Source organism: Hippopotamus amphibius, chromosome 8, assembly GCF_030028045.1.
Source record: "Hippopotamus amphibius kiboko isolate mHipAmp2 chromosome 8, mHipAmp2.hap2, whole genome shotgun sequence".
Taxonomy (NCBI): domain Eukaryota; kingdom Metazoa; phylum Chordata; class Mammalia; order Artiodactyla; family Hippopotamidae; genus Hippopotamus; species Hippopotamus amphibius.
The window spans coordinates 100,277,206-100,289,270 of NC_080193.1; the positions used below are offsets into that span (position 1 = coordinate 100,277,206).

Here is a 12,065-nt window from a genome sequence, read left to right on the forward strand (position 1 = left end):
TGATTAAGCAAACCAGCTGCGTGAGACAGCCATTTTCCAGGAGAATGGGGGCTGAGTGAGTTGGGGTCAGTTGGAGATGTTAGAACAATAACCAAATATCTCCACTGTAAGAGGGCAGCCAGTACAGAGACCACGCAGGTCAATTCCCAGTTTCAAAGTGGAACATTTTCATCTAAGAAACACTGCATGGGAAGAAGACTACACCACCCTCACCTGCTACAGCAAATCACTTGACCAGTTAAAATCTCAGCCATTCCACTCTAATCACTGTTATTCTTGAAGGAGGAGATAATTCAAAAGCTAAAAGCAGGTTCCCAAAAGAGGTAAAAAAGAAACAGAGGGGAACAGTAGGTTGATCTGCCCACAGTTCACTGACTGCAAGGTTAAGCAAAGTTCTCTTTTCCCTGTTTGGGTTGGAATCGCAACCCAACTATGGCACTTAGATGATAAGATTGACCAAGATGCCTTTGATGAATCTTCCTGTCCAAAAGCAATATTCTCTTTATTGCTCTGCAAAGGACTTAGAACCCTGCTTTCTTAAACACCAAATCATACTATAAAACTCAGATTTTAGGTATATGGCATGTATGTATATATACACACACACATATACATACACACACACATACATATACACACACACACTTTGTGGTAAATTGATTTTTAAAAAATAGCCCCATGTTATTCCTCTTCTGGGATCATTTCCTTTTGTAATGTGACTTTGAAGCTCCTTCATCAAAGGTGGAATCTATATGGTAGTTCTATTTGTAGTTTTTTAAGGAACCTCCAAATTGTTTTCCATAGTGGCTGTACCAACTTACAGTCCCACCAACAGTGCAGGAGAGTTCCCTTTTCTCCACACCCTCTCCAACATTTGTGGTTTCCAGATTTTGTGATGATGGCCATTCTGATTGGTGTGAGGTGATACCTCATTGTGGCTTTGACTTGCATTTCTCTGATGATTAGTGATGTTGAGCATCACTACTGGGCATATACCCAAAGAAAACCATAATCCCAAAAGAAACTTGTACCATCATGTTTATTGCAGCACTATTTACAATAGCCAGGACATGGAAGCAACCGAAATGCCCATCAACAAATGAATGGATAAAGAAGATGTGGCATATATATACAATGGAATATTACTCAGCTATAAAAAGGGATGAGATGGAGCTATATATAATGAGGTGGATAGAACTACAATCTGTCATACAGAGTGAAGTAACTCAGAAAGAGAAGGACAAATATTGTATGCTAACTCACATATACGGAATCTAAAAATTGCACTGATGAACTCAGTGACAAGAACAAGGATGCAGATACAGAGAATGGACTGGAGAACTCGAGGTATGGGAGGGGGCGGGGGGTGAAGGCGAAACTGAGACGAAGTGAGAGAGTAGCACAGACATATATATACTACCAACTGTAAAATAGTCAGTGGGAAGTTGTTGTATAACAAAGGGATTCCAACTCGAGGATAGAAGATGCCTTAGAGGACTGGGGTGGGGAGGGTGGGGGGGACTCGAGGGGGGGAGTCAAGGAAGAGAGGGAATACGGGGATATGTGTATAAAAACAGATGATTGAACCTGGTGTACCCCCCCAAAAAAAAAAAAAAAAAAGGTGGAGTCTATTTCCCTATTCCCTGACTCCAAGCTGGCCTTGTGACTTATTTTATTCAATAGAATTTGGCAGAACTGAGATAGTGCTGTTCCGGGTCTAGGCTGTGAGAGTACTTGCATGTTTCCGCTTGTTCCTTTGGAACTTTGCATCACTAAGAAGACAAGGGCTAGCCTGCTAGAGGGTAAAATATCCTGTGAAGCAGAGCCCAGTTGTCTTAGTCAGGATCACCTTAGACCACTCAATAGGCAGTTAATTACCAAACATGTGAACGAACACAGCCTAGATCAGCAGATCTGGCCACCTGACCCACAACTACTCAAACATACATGACTAAACCCAGCCAGAACCCAAACTGCGCAGATAACATGTGGACTCATCGGCAATGAAACACTGGTTGTTTTAGATCACTGAGTTTTGGGTAACGTATTACAGTACACAGAATTATTGTAGCAATAGATAAGTGACATATGATTTCACTCCTAGATACATGTTTTAAAAAACATATATAAACATACACATGTATAATATGTGTGTATATATATATTATATATATACTTACACATGTATCGATGTCTATCTACACATTTCTATTCATGCTTTAGCTACATAGCTTCCAAAGATTTATTAGGTCTTATTACGGAACAGAAGTAATGGGCTACAGAGCAAACTTGGGACCAAGCCTCCGTCTTAGAATATCTTGTTGTGCTTATACTTCCTAATAGAATGGATTCATGTATCAACCCAAAGCAATAATACATGGTTCTTAAGGTTATAATTATAATCCAAAATAGCTATAGTAGTAACTCTCCAAATATACATACAATTATATTATTAACATACAATTATATTATTAGTCAATGAATCTTCTGCAGTTATTCATTTCTCAGTATTGCCAAAAACATGCTATTCTTCAGTTCTAAAGAGGGCTATGCATTCTCTGCTAAAATACTGGTGAAAACTCAACCTCTGTTTCGTCTAAGTTTTGGACTTTCTTTGGATCATTAATAATCATTCTGGCTGCATTATACTACTGTCTTTCAAAGAAAGAATCCCAAACATACTAGTGGAATTAATTATTCCCCTTCCAGTGATAGAAAACACTTCAGTGTTAGCTTGGCTTTCAGGTAACAGATAGGGATCTTTTGTCACTTATGTTTAGGTGTCACAGTTTAGGAACTTTGACATATATAACAGTAACATTTAATATCAAAAGAATGGCACACGTACCCATATTTGTCATTCTTCACGTAATGGGAAAACTAGCCTAAAAATTATGCTATTCAATGGACTATTTAAAAATTGTTGTTAAGATCTATCCTTGGGTTCTGGAATATAGCATTGGAAGCTAGGGGTTCAATGGTCAAAAAGAGACAGATTATTAACCAAAAAAAATTTAAAAACTGCTACGGACACCTGGTCTGCTTCAAAGGGAAATAACAAAATGCCTTCACAGATAGCACTCAGATGCTAAGAGATTCTGTAGGAGCCTGGCATGGTATAACCCTGTATTGGGACTTCTAGCTGTTTAGTCCCTTGGCCATTTCACTAACTTAATTGGAATTGGGACTTAATTAGCAATACTCAGATTCTATTCTTAGTGGTGAAGGGTGTGCTATTTTCCTTGGAGAACTATTTCACCTAGGTACTTCTTTAGAGAAAAAGAAGTTGCTTGATAAATATAAAAAGAGTTTGAATAAACTGATAAATGGCTGCTTTATATGTCAAAGGCTCTAGGATAAACTACTCCTACTTCTCCAACTCAAGTTCCAAAGATAATAGAGTGGACATTTCTCAGTATTTGCCCAATTGATATCCATTCCCCAACCCTAAGAGGCCCCTGATTTTCTCTAGGGGATTTACCCGGTGTGTGGTCTTGCTTGAATGGCAAAGCCAGTGCCTGGAACTCATTACCTAAGACAAACGTTTAGATATCACCCCCTCTCTGGTCTGGCACAGCACAGGGGTGGGGATGAGACCAAACCTCAGGTAATACTGTTCTCCTGGAACTTTAATCTCACTGAAGTGACACAGAATGAGAAAGTTCAGTGTTTGCTTATTGCTGAATTGCATCCTGACCAGGTCATTCCTTCTAAAAAAGCAGTTTTAACTGTTGCTTCCTCACTTTGATTGATTCCCTGCCCATTCATAAATTCTCAATTCTTAGGCTCCCTTTGATTTTATGAACACTCATGTTTTGCAAGTATAGTTCCCCTTGTTTGCGGTAGCCAGAGTTGGGTTTTGTTGCTTGGAATCAAGAAGTTCTGTTACAATAATTATATCAAAACAAATGCATATTCCATATCAAAGTGGAGTGAGGTGTTTGGGAGTGGGGCTTTGTTTCAATCCCAACTACAAAGTTAAGCAGTGCATTCCATTAAATAATCAAAATTGATTTTTTTTTCATACTTAAACCATAGAAAAAGATAAAATTCCTTCATTCCTCAACATTTCTAAATGCCAAGGCTTAGATATAGAGAATAACTATGTTGCCATTCAGTATCTTCCCAAGGTTTTCTACCTATCTACTACTCAGGGAAGACTGATTACTATTCCCGTATCTGCATCAGTTGTTGGCTTTCTTATACCCTCACCTGTAATATTTTTTTTACACATGACAGAATTTCCTCCTTCTTCAATTCTAATTTACACTGTCTCTTCATTGAAAACTCCATTCAGTATTCAGTTTCTGGGAAGCTGTCTTTTATTAACCTCACTGACTGATCATTCCATTACTGTAAATCCAATTCAACACTTACATATATCATTTGCATTGCATTTTCACCTATTTCAGCTTGTGAATAGTTTTAGGTATGTGTATGTTTTAGCTTTTCCATTAAATTTCAAGCTCCTTAAAAGCTGGAACAAGTGTGTGTGTGTGTGTGTGTGTGTGTGTGTGTGTGTGTGTGTGTGTTTAATCCTCAATGTTTCTATTACAGAATTCTACATACAGTGAGGATTGATACTGTTGAATTACTGTTTTCACAAAGATTTTAAGAAGATATTTAAGAGAGAGCTGAATCTTGCAAAAGACTATTTAATAATTTTATTAGTACCTAACTGATAACTTGATAGATTTTTAATACATGCAATTGCTGTGAATGTATGTTTTTAACTTTTCCCTTTGAATGTTGAAACTAAAATAAGAATACATGACAATAAAGCCCACTTATTAGAGAATGCCACTTTGAAATTACACGATGACTCAGACCAAAGCAGGTTACAAGCAGCTACCAGCATTGTGTATCAATGATCCATTACTAATTGCACGCGAAGATTTCATTCTCTTAACACTTCTAACAGCTTGAAAATGGAAGCATCTTCCCCCAAGGAAAGCTGGCATGGTTTTGTTTCAGGTTGTCTCTGGGTAGTCTTTCTACCCTTTGAGAATTCCCTGCAGACTAATGTTCAAAAGGATGGCTGTTTTGGTTGGACAGTCAAACCACACGTTTTTCCACCTTTTAACTGTTTCAAGACAGGACTCGTGGAATCTGGTTGCTCAAGGTACTTCTTCACTAACAATGGCTGTAGTTCACTGTGTCATGGCTTTCAGAGTCCTTTTGAGTTTAGTACGCTTTTTCGTGCAGTATCATTCATCAAGTGCTATATCAACAAGGCAAACAATACATTGATAATACATCCTTAGTGCCCAAGAAACTCTGGGTTATACTGAAATTCAATTCAGGTCATTAAAATTTCAACCTCTGAAATTGTGGCTATCATTTTCTATGAATCAAAATTACCTGTGTGTATAAAGTTTACCATTAAGCGTATATCCTCTATAAGCAGTGTCTCAAAAAGAGTAGGTGATTTTGTAAAGTCAGTATCAGTGGTATCACAATGTTGAGTAAATCTTACACGTTATTTTTCAATTGAAGGAGGAACAAAAACTGAGAAAATATTGATATTAAGATTCCTTTATCCCAGTATTTCTCAACCTTTTACTCACACTGTCTCCCTATGGAGCCTTTTAAGACATTGTTTTCCTAATTACCACCCCACATGAAATTTTAATATACTGTCTATCTGTTTATACACTGTATGTTCATTTATGCTTTATACATAAAAGCAATAAGTATAAGGCTTACAATTTTTATTCAATGCAGTTAAGAATGACTAAATAAACTTTTTGTTACAAGTTTAATTAGAAATTAAAAAGCTATTAACATTTAAGTTAGCTTTGTAACTGTATTTGCTGAACAATTTAATGAAATATATTTACTTATATAAATTGCAATTACTAAATTTAATATGAAACTAATTTACATAAATGCATAATAGAAAATAGAAAGTGATCAAATTTCTAAAAATCACCCAAAATTGTTAATTTCCACCAAAAGTAAAATGATTAAAATTTTAATTAATTGTTAAAATATATTTTCAAACAAATACTGTATGCTAGCTCATATACATGGAATCTAAAAAAAAAATGGTACTGATGAACCCAGTGACAGGGCAAGAATAAAGATGCAGATGTAGAGAACGGACCTGAGGACACAGGGTGGGGGGGTGCAGGCAAAGGAGAAGCTGAGACAAAGTGAGAGAGTAGCATTGACATATATACACTACCAACTGTAAAACAGATAGCTCGTGGGAAGTTCCTGCATAACCTAGGGAGATCAACTTGATGGTGGGGGATGACTTAGAGGGCCACGGTAAGGGAGGGTGGGGATATGGGGATATATGCATAAATACAGCTGATTCACTTTGGTGTACCTCAAAAACTGGCACAACAGTATAAAGCAATTATATTCCAATAAAGAGTTATATATATATTTTTTTTTTCCAGTGAACTGAACTTTAAGTTTTGCTTAAGAAAATAATTTTTAACTTAACTGGCTGCTAAATAATCATTCAGATATTGTCAACTATTTTTTTCTTTTCAGCATTTGATGCAATTAATGGTGGGCTGAATAATTTTTATAAAATTAAGTAATAAAATATAAACTATTTTAATTTAATTTTCAAAGCCCTAGTCACACACAAAAGCACTGAGGAACAAAATACACAGCATCCACAAGGCAGCCAATGGCCACGAACATGCAGACACAGGCCACCTCTCAGGTTACAGCTTTGAGATCTAGCAATAGATCAAAAGTCCTATAATCACAGCTGTATATTTGCCCTAATTTCACAGCCCTGATCTTGTACACAATGTGTAATTTCCATGAACTCAGCTGATGTTGCTCTATGATACCCAAGAAAACCCAACAAGAGAAATTAAACCCTGAGGAATAAGACTTTGTCAGATAAATTGAACTTTTCTGGGATACAAGGCAGTGTAATATTTAAGATACTTTTTGCTCTCCAAGAACCAATTTCTACTCCTGTGAGGACAATATCACCTTCACTGAGACGTATGCTGTATTTCAAAAAAATCATTCTGTGTATTTCTGTGCTCTTGAGGCTATAAGCCCAGTGCTCTTCCCTCTTCTCTTTGCCACCAATTTCTTTAAAAGAGCTGTCAGCATGAGCTGTGTTCAATTCCATACCATTCATTCGCTCTTCAACCAAATACAGTGTGATTTCTAGTCCTACCACTCCACTGATACTGCCTTGGCTCTTGCTAAACACTTAGTAAACATCCTATAAATAGAAAAAGACCTCTTATATGTATTCATTCAACAGTACCTCCTTGGTACTCCTGCTTAAGTACTCCAGTGTAGTTGCTAGTGCTAACCTGTCCCTTACCCCACACCAGCTTCCATAATACTTGTCTTTTCTGGAAAATTGCTTTTTTCAGTCTTTTCTCAGTTCACTGTGGTACATTTTTCCCTTAAATATAGCCTGAACTTCAAGATTTCATCATTTAGCTGCTTCTCTTTTTGCTTATATGCTCTGCCCCCGAAGCAACTGCAACCCCTTTGACTATTTCAATCATTTATTGTATCTATGACAATGACCACCGAATATCTCCACCTCCTGTTCATTCTATTTGGATGTCTCATAGGAGCCCCAAATTCTGCATAATCCAAATTCACTATCACACTCTACCTATACTTATGGTCTTCTCCCCTAAATACATCACAATCCTAAGCACCCGATTTTACCTGGAAACTGGGAAATATATTTTTGTTTTCTCCCCTCCTTCCCCATGCCACCCCCATACACCAAATCCAAGGCAGCCGTGTAATGACAAACTTTAGTTATTAATGCCTTTTACAGGCGTCATATCTTTTCTGCTGCCACTATTACTGTCCTGGTTTGGGCCTTTATCTCTCATCTGCCTATTGCAAGGGTCCCCTATTTTAATATCCCTAATACTCTTTCCACATTACCAAACTTTTTTGGAAAAATTCAATTTTAAATATGACACAGGGGCTTCCTAGGTGGCGAAGTGGTTAAGAATCCGTCCGCCAATGCAGGGGACATGGGTTCCATCCCTGCTCCAGGAAGATCCCACATGCCGTGGAGCAACTAAGCCTGTGCACCACAACTATTGAGCCTGAGCTTTAGAGCCTGTGAGCCACAACTATTGTGCCCATGTGCTGCAACTACCGAAGCCCATGTGCTGCAACTACCGAAGCCCATGTGCCTAGAGCCCGTGCTCCGCAACAAGAGAAGCCACGGCAGTGAGCAGCCCACGCACCACAATGAAGAGTGGCCCCTACTCACTGCAACCAAAGAAAGCCTGTGCACAGCAAAAAAAGGCCCAACACAACCAATTAAATAAATTAATTAATTAAAAAAAACAAAAAAAACAAAAAAAAAGTTATTAAATAAATAAATAAATAAATATGACACAGACTTGCTTTAAAGAAGGTTATTTCCTCTTTTGCACATAATCAATACTTTTTCTTATGCTCCTGAGTTGTTCTTCTAGTCTTATTTACCACAATAGGCATCGGCCACCTCGCTGAATAAACAATGCCCTCCCATGTCTGATTTTCACGTTGTTTCTTCTTTCTTGAGTGCTTCCTCTTTCCCCTTCTGATTGTCAAAACATCACATAAACAACAACCACCCTCTTCCCCAAACTGCCAGAATCCTCACATCATACTGTGTATTTGTCTCAGATAATCTAATGGGAGATCCATTGTTTGGGATCTCCTCTAGGCTAGAAACTGGCACATTATTCTGTAAAATAGGTTTTTCTAGACTATTAGCTACTTTCATATGTTTGATAAAGTACATGATCTGAGACAGGAAGACTCTTCAACATTAAAAATAACTACCTATAACTTCCTTTTTAATAGGAAAAATAATCCTCATTCTTTCATACACGGACAATGAATGAATTCTATTAAAAATGCGGAAGGACTAATGAACCAGCACTGATTACATAGTCTCAGGTTTGTAAAGAGAGATTCAGGAATGAAATAAAATTCATCAAACCTTAGGAAAGATCACCAGTTTCGCCTCACTTCTCTATTGCATATCTGCCTGACCACATTATCTTAGTGCTTAAGCATCGTTTTTGCATTTCAATGTGGCATTCTATCAGATTAATGCCCAAGATATTCCAGCTGCACTGCAAGCAAGTGAGTGGACATATAGGAATATTATGCATGGCTTGTATCATTGACACTGAGCAAAGGAAATGTGATTAGCACCAAATTGCATCTGACAGGGGAATCAGAAACCTGTCAAACACGATGACATGGATCCAATGTTTAGAAAGCAAAAGGGGGAAGAAAGGAGCAGGGCAGTCTGGCATGGAGACAGCAATAAAACACAACAGAGATGATAAATTAATTCATTTACTTATGAAAAATTAGAGGCTTCCACACACAGCTCTCATTTATAATCTTGTCAATCTGGCTGAGTAAATAAAAGGCTCTACAATATTAGCTGAAAACACAAACAAGAGGGAAAATGCAAAAATTGGATCCTTGACCTTGCTTTTAATTAAGCACAAGAATTCTTTGGTGTGAACCACAATGGTCTTTGAAAGGAATTTTTCATCAGAGGATATATCCTATCACCTTCTACACAGGTCCTCTTTCCTGGGCTCAAATACAGAGCCCTAGAAGTCCACAGGGGGCACGCCACGCAGCATGTGAGATCTTAGTTCCGTGACCAGGGATCAAACCCTCATGCCCTGCAGTGGAAGCACGGAGTCTTAACCACTGGATGACCAGGGAAGTCCCACAAAGCAGAGTGTTTTGATGGCAAGTGGTTGTAGTCATCCTACAGCCATGTAGTATTATAGCCTCACTCTAGGAGAAGTGATTGCCAGAGGCAATATCAAGGTCACATTCAAAATTCCTTTTATTTGTCAACCTAATAGAGATGGTTCACAATCTCAGGATGAAGGCTTGGATAAACCACAACCCTTTCTGTCTTGCCATGTTCTAAACTGAATAGGGCACTACCCACAGCCCTCTAATTGTTCTTGAAACATACATCCAAAAAGTGCTTTCTCACTATTACACATGAAAGGAGGAAATGCTCTTCTATTGCCCTCAAGTTAATTAAATTTGGAACAAATAAGAGCTAAGGAACAGAATCTGAAGGAGAAATCCAATGTGCTTGTCTAAATGGAAGACCTTTAGAAAATAAGCGATTACTTGGAAGATGCAGCTAAGGAGAAGAGATTTCAGGGCACAAAAACATCACTAAAACCTCTCATTTCAAGCCCCCCCCCCCAAAAGCCTCTTCTCATATATAAAGTGTTTTTTAGAAATTCAAATAAACTATATTGTACAGATTACAATAAACAACACTAGGAGGGAATTATTTATTAGATAAAAGATGAGTTGTATTTAAAAGAGGACGGTCATATTTATTTTATTAATAATGACTTAAAAATGGAAATATCTCAGATGCCCATTAACAGGAGACCAGATAAATAATTTGTAGAATATTCATACAATGGAATATTACTCAACATTAGAAAGAAGCTAACTACTAAATACCCCTCAAGGGGCAAATTTCAAAAGCATTATGCTAAGTAAAAAAGCCTTACACAAAAGAATACTGATACATAATGCATCATTTGATTTATATGATGTTCTAAAGCAGGCAAAACTAACCTATGCTTGAAAACTATCAAAATAGTGGCTGCTGTTGGGGGGTTGGGGATACAGACTAAATGGGAAAAGGTGACTTTCTGGGGTGATAGTTATGTTTTATATCTCCATAGGGGTTTGCATTTCACAGGTGTATGTATTTGCCAAAACTCATCAAATGATACACTTAGAATCTGCACATTGCATCATATGTAAATTTTACTTTGAAAAGATCCATAAACAATACTGAACTCTAGTTAATGATAAGAATGCTAAAGTGTTAGAGGTGACGTGCATACACATTTGTAATTACTGAGAAATGCATCAAAAATAAGACGGATTGAAGAACAGAGAGGATCAGATAGATGAATGTGTTCAGAAACAACAGGCAAAGCAAATATGGAAAAATGTTAATTGTAAAATCTAAGTGTTGAGTCTATGGGTTTTCACTGTACAATTTTTTCAAGTTTTCTATAAATTTAAAAATTTTCAAAATAAAATGTTGGAAAAAAGGTGTGTGAAGGACTGAGGAAATAATGAGTACTAGCTTTAAATGAAGAGGAGGTATGGTGCAAAGACGGGGTGTCAAGGATCATAGGGCAAGAAAAAGTCACCAGAAGCATGGAGCTACTATGAAGGCATTGGCATTAATTGGATCTAGCAATGGTTAGACACTCTTCACAGTGAGACAAATGACGAAGCCAGGAAAACCAGAGAAATCACAGGATCCTTCAGAAAGAACAAATGACATTGTCAGATCTTTAAAAACTAGTATTTTTCCATAACTTCCACAAATTTTACAACTGAAAGAGTAATTTCTACATGAAGTTTCAAAGCAAGTCTAGCAAAGAAATTTCTCCCTGAGGAGAGGACACTATCAAGCATTATAATGTTTAAAAAACAAATTGTCTGTTTGTGATGTTCAAAATCCAACAACTTTCATCTTACATTAAGAGTGTTCTCAAAGGAGAAATCCTAAGGTACATATACCACATTTTCTTCTTCCCATTTAAGTAATTTTTTTTTTTCTTGGTTTGACTTGATTCCACGAAACCTCTCTCCTGATGTCAGAAGGTCCATCAAATCTTAACAAAATATATCAGGCTGTACGTATGGTGCTACAAGCCCTTCTTAATTTTGTGAACTTTAATTGTTTTTACCAATAATGCAAGCTCTGTAAACAAATCTAAGACAAAAGCTTTCACTATTACAAAGTGCAAATTCTAATATTTAATAGCACTAAAATGACGAAAATACAATCACTTTCAGTATCACTATTGCCAAGGCTCACTCTTTTAAAGAAAAAAACACCTTACGTTAGTCAGTGTCCCTGATTCATAATAATCACCCACAACAGCCTTTCAGAACCTAAAACAATTAGATTCTAGGTAAACAACAAACGAAATGCCTTGAATAAAAGGAAATATATTTAAATGCCTACAGTGTTAGTTAATACCTTTTTGATCCAAATTAGAAACAAAAATTATAAAACGTTA

At 37.0% G+C, this 12,065-nt stretch overlaps 1 protein-coding gene across 3 annotated transcripts in view; it reads right to left on the minus strand.

The window, feature by feature from the left end:
* The window catches only part of PARD3B (par-3 family cell polarity regulator beta), a 977,181-nt gene that overhangs the window by 644,558 nt on the left and 320,558 nt on the right, over positions 1–12,065 (minus strand). The gene's annotated exons all lie outside the window — the stretch shown is intronic.